The sequence below is a fragment of the Macrobrachium rosenbergii genome, chromosome 20 (genome assembly GCF_040412425.1).
Source record: "Macrobrachium rosenbergii isolate ZJJX-2024 chromosome 20, ASM4041242v1, whole genome shotgun sequence".
NCBI lineage: Eukaryota > Metazoa > Arthropoda > Malacostraca > Decapoda > Palaemonidae > Macrobrachium > Macrobrachium rosenbergii.
In genome coordinates, this window is record NC_089760.1 from 24,752,137 (window position 1) to 24,780,136 (window position 28,000).

General features: G+C 36.6%; 2 long non-coding RNA genes across 2 annotated transcripts; both read left to right on the forward strand.

The window, feature by feature from the left end:
- Positions 1 to 5,312: 5,312 nt before the first annotated feature.
- LOC136849153 (uncharacterized) lies at positions 5,313 to 18,005 on the forward strand. Its single transcript, XR_010856245.1, has 4 exons — positions 5,313 to 5,428; positions 12,532 to 13,391; positions 14,488 to 14,594; positions 16,383 to 18,005. It is a non-coding gene; the product is annotated as an uncharacterized lncRNA (long non-coding RNA).
- Positions 18,006 to 18,126: 121 nt separating this feature from the next.
- Positions 18,127 to 27,806, forward strand: LOC136849154 (uncharacterized). Its single transcript, XR_010856246.1, has 3 exons — positions 18,127 to 18,394; positions 19,553 to 19,642; positions 20,254 to 27,806. It is a non-coding gene; the product is annotated as an uncharacterized lncRNA (long non-coding RNA).
- Positions 27,807 to 28,000: the final 194 nt, after the last annotated feature.

Here is a 28,000-nt window from a genome sequence, read left to right on the forward strand (position 1 = left end):
TGCTTTGTTAAATTCCAGCCAGAAACAAGCTTCTTTTGCTGTAGCAGAGCTGCCATTATTTCAAAAGCATTACTCAAACCTCGCTTCCTGAGTAGCATAAGAGTTATATTTATATTGTACATGAGCACTGTTTACATTTGTGAAAATCATGTTTATGATTTCTTGTGTGTATTTATGAATTAGTTCATCTCCACAATATTGATTATTGGTAATTAAGACTAGATGCAAAGTTATCACACAAAATTAAGAATTATGAACTAGTTTTGATGGCATTTGGCAAAGCATGTTTTTCGTTTCATTTCTGAAATGTATTATGAGTATGTTAGATGGATTTTATGTATTCTACTTCATTTCTCAAGTAAGAACATTTGGTTTTCCCCAAATGCAAGTGTGTTAGAATTATGTTGAAGAAGTATTGTCATACAAAGTACCAGATTTTATGGAAATATTTTGTTAAGGCATAACAGTCAAGAGGAATCAAAGCCTATTTGTTCCCACAGAAATACAAACCTAGGGCTTTTATATAGGAGTACCCTCGAGCACAAGCTGAAATTGGTCACTGAAAACTTGGTAATAAGATCTTTAATAGGTGTAGATTGGGATAAATGGGTGAGCATCCTTCACTCGCTAACCATTACATGTACACATACTTTTCTTTCAGCCATTGTAGAGTACAGATATGCTGCACTCTTCTGTCCCTACTTGGTTGTTAAGAACTTTGATAAGTACTAGATCATTACTTTTTAATTGTGTGTTTGTTCCTTTCTTTTGTTGTTGCCTTGCTGTTGGTTTTTAATCCGTATGGAGAAAAAGGTGAGCAACATTGGTGTGAGGAACATGGTTGTCCTTGTGTGCAGTTTATGTCACCTGTATTGAATAACCCTCATATTTACTGGGCTGCTTGAAGGAGGAAGTTGTGTACTAGGGATTTTTGAGGGAGTGTGCAGCGTGGATTTGCCTCAGTGGCTTAGGTTTGGGGAGAGGATGAGGAAGGATAAGAAACATTCACTGACTTAGTTAAAGGGAGGAGTTGGGTAGAGCAATACACCTCAGTGATGCTGTTGAATCCTTCAAATTCCTTCCTTCCTCTATCTTCCATGCTTCTTCCACCTCTAATGAGTGCTACCCCTTCTAGGAGGGATAGGCCTATTAAACCTGATTGTGACATTTCATCAGAGGACAAAACATCTGAGGGAGGTGCTCTTTCAGCAGCTGTCTTGCCCTCTTACTCACCAGGTACACAAGTTGTCAACATCATTGCAGTACCTGCGAAAGATTTGTCATACCTTGAATATTCCAGATAGACCTTTTGCAGCCTTCCCCGATAACCTGAATGAGGAAAAGGATGACACCTGAGCCTTCTGCAAATAAATAGTTGCTGATGTGTTCACAGCTCCTTCTGCAAATAAGTAGTTGCTGATGTGTTCACAGCTGCACTGGCTTTGTCAACTGCTACAAAGAAGGGGAATCCTCCTGGTACAGTAATTCTTCCTATAGCAGATCGTTTGGTAGGTGTGACTTCACCTTTAGTTGCAGCCTTAACCAGCCCTTCAGCGAGAGGAAGGAGAAGAAGCACTTTCAGCACTTCTTTGTTGTTGTCAGACTTGTCTTCCTTTCCTCATCCCCAGACCCTCTCCCACCACTCAGGTGGAAGAAGAAGCAGACTTCTTCCATACACTCTCCCCTCTTGGGGAAGGATCTGATGGGACTGTGCAGTCCCGCGCCTCTGGAATCGCAACAGGCCAAATTGAATCAGTACTTCAGGGAGATTATTTCACTCATTTGTGAGCTGAATAACTTCAGAGAGGCAGCCTTGGGTTTTTTGTATTTTTATTTTTCATTGGCATACAAAGAAGGGAGTTTATACATTGTACTTTAATCACCCCAGCCATCCTACTTAATCCCTGGGGCCAAAGGGAAAGTGAATGTGATGGCGAGTGAGGGATACTTCCCCATTCACCCTCATCTCTACTTATTAACTGCCTTGTTACCAAGTTTTCAGTGACCAATGCCAGCTCACACTAAAGGATACTCCTATATATATAAAAGGGTTTGGTTTGTATAACTATGAAAAATACAAATTCCTTTTAAAATTTGTTATGTTGTAATGATATTTTTTCATGCATTTTTGTCACAATATGAAGCAGACAAGGCAGTAATAGCTTTTAGTAACCTTGTATTTAGTAGAGTTTTATTTTTCCTTTTATACCTAGCTTTGCAGTAATGTTAAGAGTTATATTTGCTGTCTTTTGTGTCAGTACTTTTAATTTGTGATTTAAGCATCCTGAAATTATAATTTTCCTAAGGATTTTGTTAGAAAATGTATTTTATTGTATTAAACTGTTTATTAATATACTAGTCATTAACAAAATCACTGTTTCATTGTCAAAATAAAAGAGAGGGTAGTTTGCCTCTTTGTGGAAACAATCTTCACTAATACATGTGCACCAAGTACTTGTGAAAAAGTTGAGGACATAGTATGTACCACAAAATTCATCATAGAACAACTAGGGTATGCTCTGTCGATAAATAGCAGTTCAGCCCAGGAAAAGATGGAATCTTTTGAAATAATGAAGCATATAACATATTTATTGATGTCATACTCATTATAGTTCTACAATCACCTTGTTGATACATGCCACTACTGTGATGTTATTGCTCATTAGAACCACACACATATCTTTTACTTTGTTCTGAAAAGAAAGTGGAGGTAGCCACACAGCTAGCATCAACATGTTGATGTGCAAGGGGAGGGGCTAGGTCTTCTGTCTACCACCCCAAGATAAATTCCCCTTTCAGGTTAGCCCTGACCCCTCCTTGAGGCATCCAAGAATAGGAGCATATCTGGAGGAGAAGAGGAGAATAGGGGGAATGCCCTCCAGGAGATGTTTGTCATTTAACCACCATTGGAGATCTTCCCTCACTTCTTGGTTCAATGGAACAAGATGGGAGCGGGAGGTGAAGGTGGGCTGATCAAAATTGTTTCAGTTGCCATTAAAGAAATTGAAGATGACATCAAGTTTGAAGTGCCAGCTTCTCTAGAAACAAAATTACTGATCCAGCATGAACTAGACATTAACATGATGAGGCTAGGATTAACCAATTGTTGAGGTACCTCTGTAGACAAATAACTCTTGAATGGGTCCAAGCCAAAACCAAATTGAACACTTGTGAAACTTGAGGAGCTGTATCAAGGCTGAAACAAAGTGCTATGAATTGAGGGACTGCCCCCAAAACGAAGCGTAGAAATTACTGTGAAAACTGATGAATGGGTATGTAGAAGTATACATCTGAAGATCATATGAAAGTGATGTGCAAAGAATCATTGCTCAAAACTAGTTTTTTCCTGCTAAGGAAATTCACAGTAGAAGTTGTTTTCCTTAGCTGCATCTCCAAATTGGTATAGCCTTGATCAAGATTAAATTTAAAAGATTTACAATGTTGATACTCGATGGCCACTGAAAAGTTGCGAAATGGCAACTTTTAACAATCTTAAACTAGAGGAACTTTAGACAATATATTGCATCATGTGCTATACATCGAACTGAAAATCCTAGACTTAAATCATTTTTCATCCTTTGATGCTGTTTGTGAATAATTAATTATTTATAGTAACATATTACAGCTTATTTTCATGTCGGTAATCCTACAAACTTTATGGCCAAGAAATTATTCTGATTTCAGACTGGACTGTCTAGCCACCACCTGGATGGTGGAGGCAATGAGGAATTTAAAGGAGAAAATATCTATTGGTCTAATCAACTCATCTTGGTTGGTTATGCTGAATCCTGGGGTCCATGCTCGGCTTCTTAATAATTTTGACACGATGTCACTTTGACAACCTTGCGAAAGGGCCAGTGCTGATTTGAGTCATTGGAATCAATATTTGAAGTGGGCTAGAAACTCGGAAAGATTGCCCTTATAAAAATCAGTGAATCCCTCTCCCTGTTACCAAACCTTTGAATTTTATACGACTATTATAACAGCCTTTCTTTACCCTCTCAGCCTCCTCCGTTCCTTTCTGTTTTTTCTCCTTTTTACGTGTCTGGGCTGAAAAACTAAAACGTAATTTTCCTGTTGGGGGTTAGTGCCGTCAGTGCACCTCACAGGGTACACTGTAGGCATTACTAAAGGTTCTTTGTAGCATACCTGCAGCCCCTAGCTGCAACCCCTTTCATTCCTTTTACTGTACCTCCATTCATATAACCTTTCTTCCATCTTGCTATCCACCTTCTCCTAACAATTATTTCATAGGCAACTGCAAGGTTTTCTTCCTGTTCCACCTTGCAAACTTACCTACTCTCATTTTCTTTTCCAGCGCGGAATGACCTCATAGTGCCCAATGCTTGGCCTTTGGCCTAAACTATATTCCATTCCATTCATAAAGATTCATCCAGGGTGCATCGCAATGAGAGAAATCAAATGGCGATGGTTGGGCAGTTCCCAGGTGACAAGACTCTGGATATGATGGTCTGTCACAAGTCCATTGATATCACTGTCTTTGCCTCATATTTTTAATGTAGAAATTTGGGTATGTAGATATTCACCCTGCTAACACTTAGTGTTCATCTGATAGTTTAATTTTTTTTTTAATTAACTGTCGTACCCATAATGTACATTAAAAACTTGTTTTAGTATTTACTTTGCTTAATTGTTTGAGTGTATGTTTTGCGCATATCTGGTTGCATACTAAATGTCTAATGACACTAGTCAAAAGAAGTCTATATTTACTGTTGCCAAGAAAAGAACTGATATATAACTTAGATGAAAACCTTAGGAATTGGTGATCCTGTAGAAATCCTCTATAGTTTTCAAAAACTCATTTTCTTGCTAGGAAATACCAGATGGCTTTTAATATGCGCAGCATAAAGAAATCAAAAGTAAAATTCGCCTACACAGGCAAGTCTCATTTCAAATCCTTATCATCCCGATTATAATCTCATGATGGTCACACGCACTGATGGTTTATAAGTGCAAACGCGCATGTGTATGGACATGCAATTATACAGATATGTGATTGGGATACAGCCAGGATTACGTTTCCATACATTTTGACCCTCTCTCTTTCCCTGTTATTTATATTTTCCCTCTGCAATGATTTATCTATTAGCTGTTTTATTTTTTTCATGTAGTATATGCTTATATGTTCATAAACTATTCAATGGTCTCTTTAGAAATATCTTCTGAAAATCCAACTCCCAACGGAGATCGTTTACAAAGATGTTTAGCCAAAAACCAAAGTTTTCAGCCAATGAAAGAGGACGATAGAAACGTCGTGCATGGTGGAAGCCTCTGATTGGCCAAAGCAATTCCTATCTTGACACGACCGGAGTCCACCGGACCGGATCACCTCAGTGTACTTTTAAACACGAAGACCGACTGAAGTGATAAAAACAAAGGCTTATGAAATGAAGAAAAATGGATGCCGGTAAGAACAAGGCATTTAATTTCAGTTTTGTTTACTTTCTCGGGTGATTTCTCGTCTATGTAAGACGTTGAAGGTTTGATTAACCATTGGAAATCTTAAGGAAAGGAGTACTGAGGACACAACATTAACTTAGCATCTCTGAATAATGCTCGTAGGTTGTTAAGTCCCTCAAAGCTGAATGAGTTCAACCCCCTCAAAGCTGAATACTCATATTACATTATTCATGCACTGATTTTCCAAGTTTTCCCCAAAATTCTGAGGATGTGAATGGTTGGCTAGTTTAGGGTCCATAACATTTTGTTGTAAGGGTGGTTAGGCGTTGAAGGGATGAAGGGCTTGATTTGGACCTCTGGACTCCGAGCATCTGAAAGTTCCCTCCAATGCCAGGTTATGAGGAATTAGGAGTGGAGAGAGAGGATAATTCCCATAAAAGTGCAATTTAAAACATATTTGAGAACAAAATTTGAATGTCGCAAATCTCATGGTTAGTATTAAGACTGATGTCGAAAAACCTATAAAAAAATTTTGATGTATCAGTGTTTAACTAGTCATGGTAACCTTTGTGATCAACGGCTATATACTTGCTGAGCAAATATCACAAATTCTCAAAACTAACTCGTTAAATTGTTCTTTAAGGTATCAATGGCTATTAAAGTTCCTGTAGCATTATCGTCGCCGATTTAACGACAGGTCTGACTATAGTCAACGGGGTACGTTCAATTCGGGTAGTAAAAAAACTTAGAAATATCCTATTAAATGTCGGTATTCTGTCAATGTATGATATATACTTGCAAGCGAGAGGGCGTCGATGAGGTAATCCGTATCATACCAGGGTGAAACCATTTCTCTAAAAAAAAAAATCGTAAGGATTAGTGATAGTCCTGCTATTGAATGTAATTTAGCAATGTTCACATCAGTGAATTAACGCATAGGGCACAGAGTATATTGATTGAACACGTAGAGGTCATTTTGTGCTTTTATTAACGTGGATGCAGCAGTTTTTCATAACGGCAAAGCCATCGGCTAAATTTGACAGCACACTCGCACGCCCATATAGCCTACACCCTTGCGACTTCCTGGAATTTCATTCGGTAAAAGACTGACCCAAAGACTTCGTCCTTCCATAGCGTCAATTTTGACAGTTCCAAACTAACAGTTCAACAGTTTGATTTTGCATCGAAACTTTTACGCATGCTCTCTCTCTCTCTCTCTCTCTCTCTCTCTCTCTCTCTCTCTCTCTCTCTCTCTCTCGTGAACAAGATTCTTTTTGCAAGATTTGAGGCTATTTTCAGGGCTTCCATAACTGTGTGATACTTTACGGTCTGAAAGGATTTAATAGCAGATTTTTAACTGATGCATCTCATCTACCCCTTCTTTATCATCAATGGTAATTCTAAGCCGGCTGTCCGCGGTGAGCTAGACTATGGGAATTGACGTTTTCCTATGTTATTTTACTTCCTTTAGAAAAATTTAAAGTAATATGTTGTCGGCCGGCTGTAACTAAGCTGTCATTGACCTTTGAAGACTACACGACTTGTATTACCTAACGTGGGGTAGGTCTAAGCCGGCATTCTGCGGCAAGCCCCCCCACCTCCATAGCTAATACGGCAAAATTGTAACCAGTAAACCCCCCTAAAAATACCAACCTAACATACCCTAGAGGTGTTTACTGGTTACAATTTTGCCGTATTAGTTATGGAGGGGAGGTGGGGGCTTGTCGCCGGCTCTGAGTCTTCAAAGGTCAATTACAATATTTACAGCCGGCCGACAAAATATGACTTTAAATTCTTGTAAAGCAAGTAAAATAACATAGAAAAACGCCAATTGCCACAGTCTAGCTCACCGCGGACAGCCGGCTTAGAATTACCTCATCAATTACTCTCGTAGACAGAATGAGGAAACGAAATGGGCCAAAAGTAAAGACATTTTTCATATTTTCTAAGCCACACGAACAACCACTGTGCGTACACGAGTACATGCACACACCATAACCAGCCCTTTAGGATACTAAATGTATGCCTCCTGTTCCTGATCAGTATCCCGTGCGGTGTATTTGGAAATTTCTTTTATTGCAGTAAGCCAGTTTTCTTCAGCTAGTTAAATATGTTATTGGAAACCCTCTTTTGCGTGACTCTCAATAAGTCGTTCAGTCATTGCTCAGGGAAACCGATTTGAAGTTAATGCCAAGACGAAATGTTTCAGGGAGTTTCATTTATCTAATTTCATAATGGCCTGTCTCAGGCATGAGGTTGCTTTCGATATGCCCTTTATCTTCTCAGGTTGCCATTTAGCTGACTAAAACCAGGTACCCATTTCTCCATTTTGTTGTTCGTTGATAACTAACGGTCTCTCTCTCTCTCTCTCTCTCTCTCTCTCTCTCTCTCTCTCTCTCTCTCTCTCTCTCTCTCTCTCTCTCTCATATGTTGCGCCGTCTTTCCATGAGATGCAAACAAGATACCGAGGGCAGAGTGGTATGGCTAAACGGGGGAGAGAGAGAGAGAGAGAGAGAGAGAGAGAGAGAGAGAGAGAGAGAGAGAGAGAGAGAGAAAATGTGAGGTTCACCTTCTGAGACTCGCCTTTTCCCCGGCATTTTTATTTTGTGTCAATAGCCGAAGTCCAGAAGTTATTTTTGATAATTTAATGACCGTTTAGCCTCTCGGATTTAGCGCGTGGTATCAGAAGGCAAGCAAGTCTTTTGGGGTCGAGAATGCGAGCCCATGTCTTTATCAACCCTTGTTGCAACCCACCAATAGTTGCAATTTACTGGTGACGTTAACAAAGGCGCAGTGCATTTTTTTACTGAAAAATTACATAATTGCTTCACTCCCATATGTAAAACTCTTATTTATATGTTTTCATTAGAAGCTTCAAATCAGTTTCAAAAATCGCTTTTTGGTTTGTCAAAATTTTAAAAATTTATTTTGGGGCAATATACAGTCTTATATGTCTTCAGTTTTAATTTATTCGTCCATGTATTATTAAAAAAAAAAATCTGGCCTGACTTAACGTAAGTCCACCTGCCAGCAAAGTTCACCGCCATAGTTAGCAGTAACTATACAATTGTTCGGTTCGGGGGTCAGGTGGGTTAGTCACCGGTGAGGATAAAATAAGACTCTTTACCTCAGTGTAATTCTTGATGTATTGCTAAAAATACACAAAGTATTCAAGCTTTGCGAGCACTGCTGTCCTCATTGTCAGAGGGAACGTAACTTAATCACAATCTCTACATGGACAGAATATTTATATCGGGTGCCTGCTTTTGATCCTCTTGACAACTCGACCTCTCTGGTTTATTGCAGTTAAGCAGCCCATTTGCTCTTCCATGGGGGTTTAATGATCTTGGTTGTGGATCAAGACGGTCAAATATTTGGCTTTCTCTCAGTCCTAGGAACAAATCTGGATTATTAGCTTCCCTGCTGAATCTGGAGAGCTTGGTTTCGAGAAGGATGTGGCTGGCATTTGTCGTAGATAAATTAAGAGATTTTTTCCCCAGCCGCCGTAGTACTGAGTTAATTCAAGCTCCTTCCATAACCCCACAGCGTTTTACGTTACTTTTTGTGTAAAGCTTTTCTATCTTTTAAATTCATTCTGTGGCCAAAATCCCAACAATGCCCGTGCATTGATTTTGCGGCCTGCCCAACGAGCAAGAACCCGTGCCTGCACAAGGCTGGTTAAATCGAAAACGAGCGAACGAGCATGCATTATTTCTGTCATCATCATTAAAGGCTTTTTTGTGTTCCTGATACTTTCGAGATTTCTCCCAGCTTCCCCCACGTAAGCCAAATTACAATTGTTACAACAGACAAAGTATTACCCAGCCTTGTCCTTTTCATTCCTTTTCCCAGTTCTGTTATTGCAAAGGGATTTACGGATGGTACTGGGAAAATGGAAAACAAATTTGCATGGTTTTTGGTAACTTTTCACTTACTGTGATAAGGCAATTTTATCATTTTCCCTCTTTCCATTCGTTACTTTAATTTTTCGTCATTCAGATGGTAAATACGCCTTGCTGTTTTTTGAGAACATTTTCAAAGAACCAAGTTGATAGGCTAATGTATTTTCTTATGAAATTTGTCTAAAACCAGGTCATAAGTCAGCAGGCACTTAGAAAAAGACCTGCTGCTACCTCAACCCCCTTTAATATTCTAATTAAGGAAGGAAAAGTAATGAATGTGCGAGTTTGTATGCTTGACTCTACGATACACTTTAGTCTTGAAGTCCTTTGGTTCTCCTCCACTTATCTAAAAAAAAAAAGAGAGGATGTTGTCTGTCGTCTTGGGTCTTTAACAATGTGAAATCTGTGGAAAGCTCTTTAGAATTTAAAGCATCTAAGAATGAAATGAAAGTCTTCGTTATCTATTATAAATAAAGCAAAAATTTCATCTGCGTATTGTTGCATATTGATTTGATATGTTTTAATTAATACCTTACAAATTAGATATTTAAACATTTCAATGTATAAATAACCTAATATGGGTGGCGGGGGACGGGTAGGAACCCACTGCTACATCGAACGTCGTTTGTACATTTTACCCAATAAATTGAAAAAAAAAAAGAACTACCGCATAGTTTGGTCATTTAGCATATTTTACCCATTGGTATTGAAGCTATAAGCATCTTCATCCCCTGTCAATTAGATGAATTCTGGTTCTCTTATCTAATGGGATGTTTGTGAACAAGGATACCACATCAGAGCTGATCATTGACTTGAAATTGTTTTCAGTGGTTTTAAGACCAAAAAATTATAGTATGGCTTTAAATGAGCTTTGGAAACCAAACCCACCCGAGCACCCTAGACCTTAATTAGCCATGCTGACATTAATCACCGGTTTTGGACGAGAAATGACGTACTAGTGTTATTGGCCAATATCCTTTGAAGATTTTTTGGGTAGCAAAGGTATTTGGTTTTAATATGGTTTCATTTCGTACTGTTAGAGCTTGTGTCAAGTGTTCAAAAAGTGAAATTTTAAGTCGTGTAAACAACTGGGTATCTGTGGCATTGCGTCATGATAATTAGTCAAGGTACTCGAAGAGATACAAAGGTTAATTCAACTTTATTTATGCAGTTTCTTTGGCATAGGTAAGGTAAGTACATGTAGTGACTGGGACGTTTACCATGAGAAAAGGCTATAGACAGTGGCTGAGGGCAGTTTGAAAGGAAAATAAGAAATTGTTTTAAGTTCCCTTATATTAACGTGCATTCCACGTAGGCCTGTAGGGTAGGTCGCTACCAATGCGAAATTAAAATTGGCACAGTTCTATGGCCGGCTCTAAAACTGTAGTCTGTATGTTACTTCGTACTGTTAATCTTAAGTAAGAATTTTATTGCACAGATATAAAGGGAATGTTAAACCTACACAAAGTACTGGCACTACAGGGCCCAGTAAAACCACTAGGTTCTATTGCAGTTGGGTAAGGAAAGATATTTGCAGAAATCAATCATTACAACTTTGCATTTAAGCCTTAGTAATCGCAGGTTAACTGAATAAATAACCTTCAGTCTGGGGTTATGTGACTGAATCAAATGAATTTAATTCTTTGCTATTATCTAAGGTTCCTACCGTAACTGGCTTTATTAAGAAAGAAGTACACTCTTTACTTCGTGGTAGTTTGAAATGACAAAACTAAGCGTTGGTTCTATATAAGCTTTTATGTATTTTTAGTCAGGTAAGTGAGGTATATTTTGCGATTACTGCAGTGAAACTTTTCAACAAGGGAGTCATATGCAATCAGGCTATGGATGGTTACAAAGGAAGGCCCATTGCTTATGTTCACATATATAGAAAGTAAACTGTTTTATGTAAACTTATAGCAAATGGTATTAGTTAAATCTGATGGGAAATGGGCTGAGGAAGGAAATATTGGAGAATATAGGAGAGTAAAATGCTGTTCATTATCTTGAGAACTGAATTTATTGTACGTAGCTGGTGGGCTAAACTAAATCATTTTTGAGGATATAGAATATTTACGTTAATTATTCAGTTGTTACCCAAAAGTGTTGCGTTATTATCTGCTTTAGACTGGTTACTAGTTAGTTTTATCGGAGTGAAATGATCCCTGAATATATATAATACCAAAGAAAATATGAGCTTTATTTGACAAATAATTACTACTGCCCTACCGATTTGCTTCATAGTTAGGAGTGCCATTGTAAACATGGCACGTCATTAGCAAGTTTTTTCTGTACCTAGAGGTATTTATTTGTCTCTTGAGTAACTTAATTTTAGTTATGATTATAGTGAAGTTTCTTATTACTTTAAGAGTACTTTCATATACGCCTGGCTTGAGCACACTCCTGCATGTATGATTTGAGTTTTAATTGGTAAACACTCATATAAATTTCATGACTTACGAAGCTTGTGTAGATAGAATGTGTCACAGATAGCAAGAGGAACTGGTATTTTGAAAAATACCTTACATATTCCCAGGTACCCAATCTCGTTTGTGTCCGTATATTTCTAGGCTGGTGGGAAAATTTGTTAAAACTGCTTCATTTCCCTCGTTGTAGGCTACCAATTGCCCAACTAGGAAAATACCTCAAAGTGCCAAAGATTGGTTGAGTAAGTGATTGAATAGTAAACTTGGTATTATATTTTAATGTGTGGCATGGCATTATATTTTATATTACATTAAACAATGGAACAAAAAGTTGCTAAATCATGACGCCTGGATATTAGAAATGTCTTTCGAAGGTAATTTATGAAGGAAATGATACACTACCTGTCATTAGGTCAGTGTTTGTCAATGTGCACAGATTCTCAATGATTAGACATTCAAGATCATTTTAAGTATCAGAAATTGGTAGCAATAATTATCAGTTGCATCGGACATACTAGTAGTATTTAGACATTTTCCTCTTTTGTGATACTAGTAAGATGTCAGGAAGAGAAAAAATCTTACCAGTGCTAAAGCGAATGAGGGTAGTAACACGGCTCTTTACTGCAATACAACAAACTACATTTATTATAATCGCCCCTTAGCCATATAACTGAAGGAATTATACAGTCCAATTTCTCTGTAACCGGAGACGTATTCATATATTATTTGTTCCGGAACCATTTTACAAGTAAGTAATTAATGTAGATCGTTCTTTTTTTTTTCAGACAAGGTTTCTCTCAAAAGACCTACGGCCACTTCTATGCAAAGTCGTTTCAGTCCATCCATAAAGCCGATTCGATGCAACCCACGGTCTTTCGACAGATCATTTCAAGTTACTAAAAGTTACTGAATTAAACTGAAAAAAGTAGATATGATTAATGGCGATCAACCATGTTATAGTATTTAGTAAATTAGTAAACCTAATCCATGAACAGAGTAGAAACTCAGAAATGTCCCTCAATAAAGCGAAATAAAGTCCGCGTGCTGTTGTCGCAAATGTGTTTTGTAATTGGTGTCAGTGCGACGTTCAACGCTGGAGTAATCATTGTCATCAACCAATTTTTAGGCCCATTTGTTTTTTTTTTTTTGTGTTAGATTAATATCGCGAAATCATTAAGTAAGTTAACTAGAAATTTATATTTGCGAAATCAACACGGTACATCAGATAGTTTTTATATTGAGTCCCGAAAAAATTGAGTAAAAATTGAAAAATTGACAAGCTATTCATGAGTATTTTAAACAGTTTCAGAAGTCTAACTTACGTAAACTTCGATTTAGTTGTAAGAAATAAATGGTGGTTCCTATATCCCGGATGTGCGCTTAATATGATAACGTACTTACGACAATTTTGATGAGAGGAGTAATGAATGTATGAAGAGATCGACCTCATTGTTAAAATTGTTTTTGTGGAAACGAATTGGGTTGTGTAAAATCGGCTTTATGGATATATCGAAACTATTCAGTTTGAATCGAAACGACGGGAGGAAGAACCAGGAACCACTGCAACATCAAAAAATGTAAACTGGCGTCGAGGTAGAATGCTGTTCCACCTTCAAGACAGGACAGGAGTCGACCATTAAACTCGGTAAGTTTTATTTTTTCATTTGGTCACATGATCTTAAATACCTATTACATTGTCGAAAACTCAAGGGTCGTTAGGAGTGCAAAAGCATTTAGTCTACATTTGGTAAAACAAAAAGTATAAGTCAGTTTTACTACAAACACTGACATTCATGAAGGTTTTGTATGTAGTTCTGATTTAAAAGTATGAGCCTTGAGAGTAGATGGTTTATAAACTTTACACGAGAATTAGTTCTAAGCATTTTTTATCCGGTGCCATGTTAAAACAAAACGTGACTAGGGTATGGAACTGTATTCTTTCAAGTTACCTTTTACACATTAGTCTGTAAATAAATGCTTTCTCGATTCTGTAAGACAGTCAGCTTCAATTACCATTGCAGTGAATAATATAAACCGTATCCCATTTGTGATCTGATTTTTTTTGATGTTGAATGTTAGGTTTGTCATGCTTGAACATATTTTATAGATATTTTCAACCTATTAGTCTGGTTTGATTACAAAACCTATCTGCTAACATGAAGTTGATGAGGTACTTTTATGTAACACACAAGAACAAAAACAATTAGGTTTCTGGAGGTAATTAAATGGTGTTCCTCGTGAAGGTGTCCTTACTGACATACGTTGCCTGATAAAACCAGGGGTAGAGAACATATTTAGTAAAAGAGCCCTAGCATCTCGTTAAGACAGCATCACTCAGTATTCTTTGCTCAATACGCCATATTAATTCTTCAGTAATGTTGAATCCAACAGCCTGCCTCTTTTATTACACCGCTGCTGGAAAAGTTCAACGGTGTTTTTAATGGCACTTCTACCACAATTGATCCATCCTTTTAACTTGACTCTTTACATCAAGGTTTTAAAATAACCGAGTTACAGAGAGAGTGGGAACAATTCAGCTAGATGTAGTATTATGTAGTGGCATTCCTGAGTATTCTTGAAAAGACAGGCACGGTTCTAGGTCTATCTGTTCATCACATAGACTTGCTGCATTACTTGCCAAGATTTTCAGCCTCCGAATACTATACTAGGCCTGATCCATCTGTTAGGTTAGGGTTAAATTCAACGAACACTGTGTTAATATTGTATCTCTTATTTCTTAGGTTTGTGGGCGTTTTAAGTGTCTGGTCACGTCGAGTCATAGCAAGAGAACTTGAATTAAAGATATTTCCACGACAATAGCACAGTGTGGACACTTAACAGCTGAATGGTAAGGAAGTGTGTATCACTTTTTTTTTACTTAATCAATTCATATGGTTTATGTACAATGAATCAGAAAATAGCGATAATACAAACAAATATAGCTTGGTGTTTGTTGAGCGATCGAGATAGTAAAAATGGACGATAATGTCTCAATGATAAAAGTTTAGAGGTTGCACATGATAATGCACACTGATCCGTTGAATGAATCCTCCAAATATTCATGAATGAGGTGGAAATAGTTTGTAATTTTACTTTTCAATTTTTGAAATGAACCTTACGTCTGCAAATGCTGCTTTCTCAAATTTCCCAAATAATATGAGTTCACATATTTGGTTTATGAGCCTGATGACTAATTTGGAAAGAATGAATGTAAAAACCAGTTTTATTAGGGAACCAGAAACTTTTATTATACCATTATGTACATTTTATAAGAATCTAAGGTATTATTACAGTTTCGGTCAAATTCGGATATCTAATATATTTTTACTTGCTATCATATATTTTTGTCATGATTCATACGAAATACTCGCATCTTCCGCAAATTAAGAGTTACGGAGATATTTGCCGATGAATATTGTGCCTTGTTGTTATCGCAAGGATGCGTTTATGCTGCCATGTCAGTTTTTCTGCTGATGCGTTTTTGTTTTTTGTCAATGTATTGTGGGTAAAAATGCCTAATCGTCTTTTGTTTTTCGTTATGAATTATAAGTACGGTACAAATGCTGAAACCTGATTGGTTGCTTTGTTTCAAGAATATCCAATTAACTGCGATTTTGGAATAAGCCGGCTTTCTACAAAAGTGCGCTTCAGTTGACTGCCATGGATTCCGTCGTGCACGTCTGCAGTGGGTGTTCTCTGTCTTACTTTGAGGCTATTGGTCGTTTCCATGGACATTACAATGGAACTCCACAGGTTGTGAATACCTTTCTTCGTGAACATTTAGTACTACCATCTATTTAAGGTAAGTGAAGTGGTTAACAAAAAGGGTAACATTGCAGTTTCGGCCGTGAATTTCACCGAAACTGTAACTAGACGTTAGGGGTAAAATTTCGTTCCCTGTAACCCCTGTGGCAAGTGCGCGCAGCGCAATATTACCGCTTGCCAGAACATACGAACTTGCAACAATCATTTAAAATGTGCATAAGCCGCGTAGCGGCGTTGCACCACCCGAAACTGAGAGCGGTACCCATGGCGGCCATGTATCTCTAAATCTAATCATTTGCGGTAGAAATAAAGGTCAGATTCGTTGAAAGTACACTATTTAAGCTAGGGAAAATGTAATTTTATATCGGAAATGTGAATTTGACCGAAACTGTAAATTTACCGAATCTAACTTGTTTCAATGCTTCTGGTAACCAAAAAGTTTTCCATGACTACAGTAAAGTAATTATGATAAAAACTATAGAGTATTAAACTTTTCAATAAGTGTGACCTCATCTGGCGTGTTTGACAACACTGCATTTGAAAAGCCATTTGCGCAGGGTGTGTTGTAAAAGTTAATTTTCTTGAATTGGTAGAATTGCGCTGAGCTCCTGACATATGACTTATCAAGCTTCTTTTTCTAGCATATAAGTAATTTTATTAGTTACCTGCCCATAAGTATATTAATTTTACAATAGAGCTTATAGTGAGATTTTTTCACTTTGTAATTGATGTCACTTATATCTCATACCATACTGTGTGATGTCAGGAGGTATGTGGGGAAATTATATTTTGATCAGGTCATCAGGGAAGTGTTAGGGTACATCCTTTTATACGTAAGTAAGGTAATTTTTCTTATTTTTTTTCTTTGTAGACACATTGCTACAGTATTTACTGGTTGAAATTAAAGAACAAGAAATTCGAGGCATTTTGATAGTGTGTAAAGCAGGCGGAAGACGACTTAACACTCATGGAATCGATAAAAAACAAAAATATTGCATACTTAGAAAAATTATGGGGAGAAGACAATAGCCAAAATTACTGCTGCAAGAGAAAGAAGAAAAACTCAAGATTTTGAAGGCGAATATATTTTATGGTAAAAAAACAATGGTCAGATACAAGTAAATTACTTCAAGAAAGGTGGCATGGAAAATTATCATTGCAATTGCATAAATATGGAACACAGAAAATCAGGTTGCCAAGTTGCAAGTGCTGAGTAGACCCCGCCTGATACTGTCCTCAGCCGGGATCGCTATCAGGTGTATACAACCACACGGGCTGCCGAAGCAACTTCCACCAAGGCTCGGCTCTACAGGCCACCCTGGGAACCAGGCTCTAGTTCCACTTTGGCCCAGTAAAGGAAGTGTTAGATTAGTAGTATTTATCTGCCAGCCACACGATGAGACATACCACCTCTCACCTTGGCTCCACCTCAGATGTCTCGATTATATCAAGCTAGAGACAAGCTTAATAGGTTTTTTTTCCTTTGCTGCTGTGTGCAGACCCGTTATTTTGCATCTGGGTTTGCTAGATAGTAGTTAGGAGCACTGGGAATCTAGTTAATCCATTCAAGCATGCCACTAATTGGATGACAAGTCTTTTGGTTGTCTTATAGAGCCAGGAATCTATCTTACATTGTGATCCTGTCGAGGTTTCACTGGCGCACCCTCGGTTCATCACACCACAAGAACGGGTTTGTGGTTTAGCTGTTCGGGGGGTATACCCAACAGTTAGGCCAGGCTACGATCAAGTCTTATTCCAAGGAACACACACGTAATGCCAAAGATCTCTATTGCCATTTCCACCGAGTACACGTTCCCCGCCATCCCCTTTCACCCAGCACCCTACAAGAGTAGCTGGGTATTGACGTTATAGGTATGGCCTCTACACTGCAACAGGGTACCTTCTCACCATCAGTGGCTGGTAAAGGCAAGCTAGTCATCAGAGTGTAGCCAACAGAGAACCCCCTGCTTCACTGTCTCAAAATAGTCCTATAGGATAGCCACTCTTCCTAAAGGCTTTAGATCACAGTGAAAAAGACAGTGCTCAGAGGGGATACCAAACTTCTACGTGAGGCGTTACTTTAAGGGATCATCAGCCCTCTCCACCCAAGGATGACAATGGCCACTAGTATGGATCTCGCCACCTGTGGGTCGAACCCCTCTGCAAGATAACACAGATGTAAGAATCAGTACATCCCTGCACAGTATACTCAGTAAGACTCAGGGATTGCACCCAGCAATTAGTGGAGTTGGCAATCTATTATTCTGCAGGTAAGCTAATAGCTGGAGAAATAATATACCTGAACCATAGTTACTCCTGCCATTTACTTGCACTTTGTCCTTGACTAGTTGTGCTAAGCTTACATGATTGAAGGTGTGTTGGTCTGCTGCCATTTACTTATGAATTTGAATGCAAGATAAGTGTGTGAGAGACCACAGGTTAAGATATTGTAACTGTAATTAAAATTGCATTTTGCATCGTCGACCACTTGTCAAATTTATATACTACTTTAAAATAGGATCATGGAGGAAACCTGTTAAGAACAAAAAATGAAAATTAACGAAGTGGAACCAGGTTGAAATAAAGATAGAAAATTGAATGTTTCACTGCAAATTTATATACACTTAGGATCATGGAGGAGTGACAATTAGTGGAACCAGGTTGAAATAAAGATAGAAAATTGAATGTTTCAAGCACGCGCCGTCACAATAACTAAGGAGATGTGGGAAGGAGATAAAAAGGAGTGTTATGACAAAGGAGTTTTTAAGAAAATACTTGAAAACTGGTGAGACGACCTGCCTGTTGAACCGAACGAGGGCTAATAGGAAGCACTCCCTAAAACAAACAGGAAGGGGGAAACCTTCAAAACCTGGATTATCATGGGTGAGTTTTGAACTATTCAGTATTATGATATTCTGTTACAGCTTTTTAGGAGACATTTCATAGAGGGTGTAACACTTAAACTACTCTGAATGCTACTAATATATGAATATAAAAGTCGTTCATCAGGAAACTTTGTAAACCATAAATAGTAGTGAAAAAAAGATGAAAAGATTTACAGGTTGCAGTTGCATTTACTGGTCAGCACGAATAAATGAGAGACTTTGAAGGAAATGTGATTCAGAGTACGGAATAACAGTACATTATCTGGTGAGATGAAAGGCCGTTCCATTTATTAAGTGGCTGGGTATTCCCAGTTGAAGGTGCTTTGTTATTTTGCAAAGGATATGTAGTGGTTTTCCCACCTTTGAGAGTATTAGTTGCTGTACATATACCTCTCATTTATAATAATGTCAAGTTCCAAAAATAAGCTGCTGAAGATACATTTCGTTTTATTTTAGATAACTTACGAAAGTGAGCAATTTTAATATTGTATCAGAGGCAGAAAACGGCTAGGTAAAATCGTATTGAAGGAACAACTGTAGGAAAAGTTTACATAGCTGTTCTAGTAAGAAGTTATGGTGCGTGTCAGATTTGGGTACTTTTAAAAGCTACCCTGACTTGATAGAACTCAGATGTAAAAATCAATTAGAAGTATACATGTAATTTAGATGGTACAGCTAGCCTTTGCAAGTAAGACTAATTAATTTGATGGAATCAATTATGATATTAATAGGTCATAGCCCCATAGAGAAGGGTGGCTTTAGGTACATAGTCACTTTGCAGTTACTTTGTACAGCTTCAAGAAACCTATTGGATCAGTTGAAATTTTATGAACTTTTCTTACAGTAAACTTAAGGTTTAAATGATAAAGTATAAGGATGTATGTCTCTTTGCAAAATATGCATTGTAGACCAATTTCTTCATTATGAATATTCAGTATTACTGAAGTTAGATAAAATTTCAGAAAGATTTTCTTGATAAAACAGTACAGATTTCTACAATTACAAAGACCAAGTCTGCCTCCTTTTAGAAACAGACATACGTACAGGATGTCTGAAGCTTACTGTATAACTGTAGCTGATAAAATCCTTATTTTGATAGCCCTGCAAGCAAAAAGACTTCAGTTTTCCAGTGTTATCTTGTTTCTTGACTTTCCAGGTGATCTACATCCTGCAATGTTTTGGAGGAAGCTACGGACAAATTTTGATTAAGTCATTGGAAGTACTTGTGCATCGTTTAAAAAAAGGGGTAGGTTGTTTAATGAAGATGAAGTGTAGTGAACATGTATTATTTGGGTGGGTTACAGCAACTCAAATAGAGCTAAACCGACAGATATACAGTAGTGGTTTGGTTTTACAGAAACTCGAAAGTGTTGTATAATGAAAACAGTGATTTGGAGGAAAATTATGAAGTTTATGGACTATCATTGCTAATATCTTTTAGATTACTTGGAGGATTTAGAAAGAGAGAGAGATGGGTGGGACATTGTTGGTGCTAAAATATTTTACCAGTTTAAATAAAAATGTTGAAATGGGCTACAAAATGTTATAGTCAGGTCCAAGTAGCAATAATAATAGGTTTAATTAAAATATGTAACTATTTATTGTAATATAAGTGAAACTTCAACTAAGAAGCTCTGTCACTTTTAGAAATTTGCATTGTGATCCGATTTTCCGTTACGTAAAATTTCTTGTACCAGATTAAAATTTTAGTATTTCTTTAAGATGTCCTGGACAGAAGCAAAGTTAATGTTAGTCTTCAAAACACCTTGTTCCATCTGTGCCCTGTTCGTATGTGTTAATACTTCGTAGGCTAAAAGATCTCTGTGACATATCATTAACCCTTTCTCACCTTTACAGGGAAGTGGTTACAGCTCAAGCATAAATGGGACAAGTTTTGAATAGGCTTCGGTCTCACTTCGAAATTCCACAATTATCGGCTATGAAAGAAGTAGTTTAACTTCGAGTCGACTGCAGTTTTATATACCAAATCTGTACAGTGTGCCATTGTAGAAAAAAATGTTCTCGTTAACTTAGATGAAAAGTGTCATACTTTAGTAGAGAGGGATTACAGTCTTATCTCCTTTGACTTTTAAAACTTGGATAGATTTAGATTTATAACATTAGGCAAGTTAGTCACCAAGGGCCATAACAGTGCCAGTTGGCCCAAAACTGAGTCAAGTTCATCTTTGCATCTTGTAATTTCTAAATACGAACTGTAGAAGTCTTTAGAAAACAAGGTAGTTTACTGTGATTCAGGTTACATAATTTATTTCGACCTGCTGTTGGTTCAGTATAACAGCTGTCAGTTATTTTGGTATGTGCCAGGGTACATAGTTTATTATCCACTTGAACTTCACTTATTAGTTATAAAATAGCTCAGTTTTTCAGGATGTATATCGATAACTTAATTTTCTTATAGTTTAACAACAACCCTGAATACTTCAGAATACACAGTCTTCTCGTAAGATTCACAAGTTTCATGTGTTAATTACTGCAGCATATTTTGGAATACTTTTCTGTGAGCACAATATACTTTAGGATGCATAGCTTTTTAATGTAAATTTATCAGTTCGATATCAACTGTAAGTAGCTCACTTTTTCCGGATATGTAGGTGATTTAATTTTCTTATTCAATATTAGCTATCTGGCATGCTTCATGCTGTATGCTTTTGGCATTAGATTCATAACAGTTTAAGATCCGCTATAAAATAAATCCAGCTTGTTTCAGGATACATATCTTATAAGTTAACACAACTATGCTTCAGGATCCACAGTTTTCACTTAAATTTCTTATCAGTGTCATCTGCAGTTAAGTAGCTTAGTACATTTCAGGACACACTTTTTTTACCTGCAATTCTCATTAGTTTATTATCTGCTGTCAGGCAATTCAGGAAGTTTTAGGTTACGTAATATTAAATATGAATTTATCAGTGTAATATGTCATCAAATTTGAGATAAAACTAATAAATTTTGAAGTACAGTATGTCCTATCTTGAAAGTACAAACGTGTAAAAGCTTCAGACTGAGATATCTCTAATGCTTTAAACAAAATGTAGCCATTTTGAGCATCTGACATCCATTAACTTTGTTTTAATATTACTGTAAGGTAACTTATTTTTTTAGGATACATACTCACCTGGGTTTTTTTCAGTATCCAGAGGTCATTATTCAGTGTATTTTTGCCGAGTTAGGAAGGTCGCGTGAGATTAATGGTAGGTTATGCATATTAATTGCAGTAATTTTCCTGGAGCTCAAAAATTATTAGTAGCAAAAAGTTCATTAGTTAGAATAACTGGTTTTATGGAATATCTTCGTGTTGGTCAGTATAATTAGGAATAGTTTTGTGGAATAAAGGTGTGAGGTATGAACCAACATAGAATAGGTAACCTTTTCGGTTAAAGTTCTGATGATTTTTTATCTTTTCCCTAAGCCTTACAGATGTCCTTAACTAGCTTCCAGCGTAGTAGGGACTTCGAAGTTAAGCTTCTCATATGCACCTGGTAGCCTTCATCCATAGTTTGGTTCAATTATAGCTTTTTATTGGAGTTCCTTTAGAATTAATTTTGTATCTTCGAGGTCTTGCCTTATTGTGATAGTAAGCATTGGTACACCTACTTTTAAAATTTAGGTTATTGAAAGGTTTTGTCTAATGCGTTAGAGATATCTCAGCCTGAAGCATTTACACATTTGCACTGTTAACTTGGGACATACTTCAGAATTTATTTTATTAATTTTATCTCAGATTTGATGTGAGATGAAGAAATTGTCATAATTTTCAAGGAATTAAATGATTTTTTCTGAATTCTGTACAAAGGTTGCCATGAAAGTAATGCATCTTGCTCAACTTTAAATATACATCAACAAAAACTTAATACCTGTACTGTAAATATTTGAGAATATTTAATTAAGAGCATTATCGTCATGGTACGTCTACATATTTCAAGACACTGCCCGCATGTGAAGGTTTCAAACAAAGAGTCACTTTAAGGTTAGAGTGGTATTGTTGACAATAGTTTTCTTGATAAATGATTTAACAAGTAAACTAAAGAAGCTCAAAAGTGCTGCCGTAAAGGGAGTATGGCACTCCTGATTGTAGTATTTTAGGTAAATGAATATCATAAATCAAATTGTATTTCTTACTTCAAAGAAAATTTGGATTTTCTGAAAATATTGTAAGTAAATGAATCTATAAGTAAACTGAAATTTAGAATGTTGCTTTAGAGGAACTTATTTTCAAGAATGGTATTTCATGTAAGTGAATAAGTATTTTTGTTGCACGATTTAATAAGTATTCTCAGCCATAAGAAGGGTTTATTCATCTTCATTTACTTGATAGATAGACTTTCTGGAAAGAATAGAACTATCTTTAGTATTCATTAGTTTTTCACGAGAACATTAACTATTTTTTAGACTTGTTATAAGAGAAATTCTTTTCTTAATAAACTACTTAGGAATTTGGATAATAACAGTGTAATTAACTGAAATTATTAGTTAGGGACTCTTGTTATAAATATACTTTTTCAAGGAATGACTCGCAACGATGCCGTGCAAACAAGTAGCCATGTAAATTGTAAGTCATTTCATGCACCAAAGAAATTTGGTTAGTTATCAAAAGTGAGATCATGTCAGAAGGGTTGTCTCAGCTTAGGAACTAAATCAGTTTGGGCAATGCAGTTACACCATAACAAGGTATATCTCGGATATTTTTTACCTTAACATAAGCTGTTTGAGAAATTCACATTCATTGTTTCTAAGTTATCAGTTTCGTAAATTTTAGACTTCCCAATGCAACAGTGCCTTGAAATATGGAGATTTTTTTTTTATGTTAATGTAATACACATTTTTTATTTTTTAGTTTCAACATATTTCATGTAATTCCAGTCGAATTCAAGTAGTCTGTGATCAAATCAAGATTCAGTTCAATGTTATTGTTAAAAATTGAGCTTTTAATATTTAAAAATTTGGAAAATTGTAATACCAAATTGAGCATTGATTTTTTTTTTTTTGTACAAGGGCTTCTGTATTTCAGCGTTTGCTCAGTTCTCATAAAGTCTTAACCTTCATTCTTTTAGAAATGGTAATCATTATAGTAATTAGTGGCTTTATTATTTCTTTGCAGGAGACGGTCAGGAAAATTTTAACAATACAGTATTCAGTTTCTCTTAGTTTATGGTGTACCATGTAAACATTGAATTTGAATTTGGAGAGTCATAACTAAAATGTTCGCTAATGGCAGAAATCTCTAGTGCCAATATTTTTTAATGTTATTAGCTATAGAAACCGGACAGAGAAATGAGATGTCTTTTTCTAAACTGATATAGATAACTAAGACTTTGTTCTTACTACTATACCTCTCAATCATCCACTCTGACTAGGCTACCTCTTTATGATTTTGGAATCACACAGTACACATACAAGGGAATTTCTAGTGTCTCCTGTTAAAGCTGTTATATAGAAACACCAAGCATATTTAATGCACAACTTAGAAGCTGGAGAAATGCTCACTTTTGCGCTGCAGGAGCAGTTCTGATCACTTAAAGTTTAACACTTGCCAGCGGAAAGCCTGTGTTTCGTGCTGTAATGAATCTCTCTCTCTCTCTCTCTCTCTTCTTCTTTGGAGGGGTGGCAGAGCTCTCGGCTAGCACGCTGTTGGCCCAGCGTTCGAGTCTCCGGCTGGCCAATGAAGTATTAGAGGAATTTATTTCTGGTGACAAATTCATTCCTCGTCATAATGTGGTTCGGATTCCACAATAAGCTGTAGGTCCCGTTGCTAGGTAACCAACTGGTTCTTAGCCACATAAAATAAGTCTAATCCTTCGGGCCAGCCCTAGGAAAGCTGTTAATCAGCTCAGTAGTCTGGTTAAACTAAGATATACTTAACTTTCTCTCTCTCTCTTACTATACCACCTCTACACATTTTGTGCCTTTCCTAAGGCTGTACTTAGTTCTCCAAAGTGTCATTTCATACTGCATACTTTGCTGGAACTCTGTTTTACTATACCTTCTCTACACATTTTGTGCCTTTCCTAAGGCTGAACAAGTTTTCCGAACTGCATACTTTGCTGTGTACGTCTTACTATGTTTTAAATCTTCAGTGTCTGCTGGAGACTGGAGGAGTCTTGGACAACTAACATTCTCTGCTCAATCCAAGTTTTGCACACGATATTCCATCAAGGTGTTTTTGTCATTTCTCCCATACACAGGGTAAAGTAGCTCTGAACATTTTCACGCTTAAATTCTAAGTTTAAACACACTTTAAACACTTACAGTTGTTTAGCTATTCCAAGATCATAGATATCTGTATATTAGATTGTTAGGCTATGAAAATGAGGTAATTCTTGGGATGTATAGATATTTTCGTTTGTCACCAAATTCCTAAAGGAATTCTGTAGTTTTTCGTAAGTTTTGAATACATGTTTTGGAATATTATTCAAGTTGTGAATTTCATCTTTTAATTTTTGAGAAGGGAGATTTTTTGTTTTTAGTGCTATGGACAAAGTGAGAACTGGAGCAGTGTCTGTAAAAGATAAACATTAATCTGTAAAACTGAACAGTTTAAAGACAACTATGAATTGCTCATCATAAAGGGACGTAGGTTGAAGTACAGAAGTCCTCACTTATACTGTATATAAATGTACTGTGTAAACATAAAACTGGAAAGATTGTAGATAGAAAACTGGAAATATTTTAAAATAAAGGACCTCTGGGGTCAGCATTGCAGTGCCCCGAGGAGGGAGTGTCCTCAGCGGCAGGTATAGCCAGTCGGTTATCTTTGAAACTGACCCAAAGGGCTGTTTTCTAAGCTGGGAGTTGATTGCTGAGATGGGAAAAGCCTTAGATACTTACCTTGTGCTTTCCCAGACCGGTTCAAATTTTCTATCAGTACTGAAGAATTAACATGTTAAGAACCTTTCAAAGTCAAAGAAATAGTTTATGTACAGAGAGTCCTAGGAGGGTTGGTAAAGTTACTACTGAGACAAGAATTTTGTTCACTTTTCTGTCTGTGATTTCATACATAAGCAAATACTTGCTTGACATCATTTAGTGTTTTATGATCTAATGTAGCGAGCCTGTAAATTTTGTATCAAAGATGTGTAATGGCCAAAAAACCCAGTACATTTGCTCTATTGAATGACACGTATGAAAATCTGGTTTTCATACATTTTGGCATTTTTTCTTTTTCTTTGAGATTTCTGCTAGATTTTCTCTAACATCTTGTTACAGAAAATGAATCTTGTATTTATTTTCGTAGAAAACGAGAGGCAATCAAGCAAAATACGTGATTATGATGTAAATATTTTCGAATGTATGAACCATTGCACTGTTGACTTTGTAACGGACAGAATTGTTTCTTAGATCTGTGTAGAAATTTCCTTGTAAATATTTGCCGATAAGGGTATTTGATCTGTTCAGATATTTATATATGAAATCAACTTCTTTTTTTTAGATAATTGACTGAAATTGCTTCTTGTGGTTAGATGCAAAAAGTGTTCCTTGATTACTTTCTAAGAAAAGTTTTCATTTCGGGAAATTTTTGTTCTGAATTGTCACATTTTACCTGTAAATTAATCAGTAGTTTTCGTTGCTTTAAACACTGTTTCCTGGCCAAGTCTATGTAAGTTTAATGATGTAATATTGAAAATTCTAACTTGCAGAACATCATTACCATGATTGGAGAACTTATTTTTTGGGGTAGAATTTCACTTTTGCTGATGTTCTATTTGATTGGCTATATCACGAACTATTTGTTTTTTAGGGATAGTTTACATAAAATTGTTTCACTAGATTATTTTCAAATGCTGAATATCATTTATATCCTGCCAGATGTCATAAAAAATCCAAAGTAAGTCTATCAAAACATTTTAGAAATTAAAAGTTACCTTTTGGAAAGCTAAAAGTTATCCTTTTGATCAAGTATATGACACCACTTTTAATTATATTTCGGACACATCGCCGTTATTCCAAAAGGGGGTACCAGCTTGGGGCTTAAACACCTTTTCGTCTTAGTCCCGATACTTTATTCGTGTATCTGACATAAAGAAGGGATAAAATGCCACGCTAGCCAGCATTAGAAGTCTGTGTGAGACTTGCAAGTTTATAACATCGTCAGTAATTAAAAAAAAACCGGGTGTGTGTTAATACCAGAGGCATTTTTATCTAAATCTTTGGCCTAAAAGTGGAAGGAACTAAGCCATTTGACAAATGTAATGTGCAATAATGTAGTCTTTGATACTCCGGAAAGGCATGCTGGGAAAAGATTAGTTTTAGAACAGTGGGGGTTTCCTACCATTTTTGGGATGAGGTAAGGGTTTTTTTTCTTACCCTTCCAATGGAATGCTTAATTGATATGAAAGTATTCCACTGGAAAACTTGGCAAGATATAAATGAATTAGATACTATGGAGAAGCTAGTTGCTATTTTCTTGCAGAAGTTAGAGAATACTTTGTCAATTTCTGAATGTTGACGTCGGTTTATGATAGTTCATGGATTTTGGGTGTTCACAGGTTTCCTCTGAAGGTTTGTAGACAATAGCAGTGTTTTGATTTACCGAGCTTTGTGTTGGTTGTTAGAATTGGAGCTGCATACCCCTGATGCGAGGTGCTATGTGACGGGTGGTAGGTTATTCATTGCTTCAAAATGGTTTTGGCGGGCCTTACTGTGTCATGTAATCTTTAGAAGTCACTAGAATGCCAACTAGTTTTACACTTAATATACCTTATTTTGGATGACGTGATTTAAGACAATGGACATGTGGGTTGGAAATTTTCCAAAGTTTTACTTTGATGCACAATCTATCTTAAAAGAAGTCACTGTAATTGTGTAGAGGTTTTCCTGTTGTTGATAATAGTAATGTTATTCAAGTCCTGCTGACGATATGTGGTTTGGGATTAAGTTTTTTTAAGGGTTGTGTTGTAATCAAGTTCTTGCTCCTGATGCCTCTGAATTCCAAGTGTTGGATTATGATTTTAAAGTTTTGGAATATGATGAATTAAAGATTTAAGTTTAATGTTTGTACAGTATTGCTAAGAATAATTTGTAATTATTTTGGTGGATAAGAGTAGTGCTTAATGTTTTGTTAGTTCGTGATGATAAATTTTGGTTCACAGGAAAGCTTGATAATGTCTAGCTGTGATTGCCAAAGGTACACCAGATCTGCTTATTTATTAGGTCGGTAAAGGATTCACAGCATTTTGATTAGTCTGGTTTATCCAAAGTAAACGGTTGGTTTATGACAGTGAAGTATAAAATACTGACATAATTACTTCGTTACAGTGGTGCCGGACATTGAGTTGGTGTTTGTTTTTGGTAGTCTGATACGCAGATGCTATTTGACAGCAATTCGTTGATGACAATGGCTTAGGTATCCAGCAATATTCTCGTGATCATTTCGGACTATCTTACTGGCGCACGATGGTGGACTTAGGGTTTACATCATTAGTATTATTTGAGTACGTTTTAAGTTCATAGCGCTGGATAAGTTGCCGGTGTTGGAAAAAGCCCAGGATTCTGAAAAAAAATCATCAATTCGGGTTCAGGAGGTCTTTGCTCTTACTAGATTTTGGTTAAGAAATTCTGTTTATGATGGTTTTAGTTTTAGAAAGTC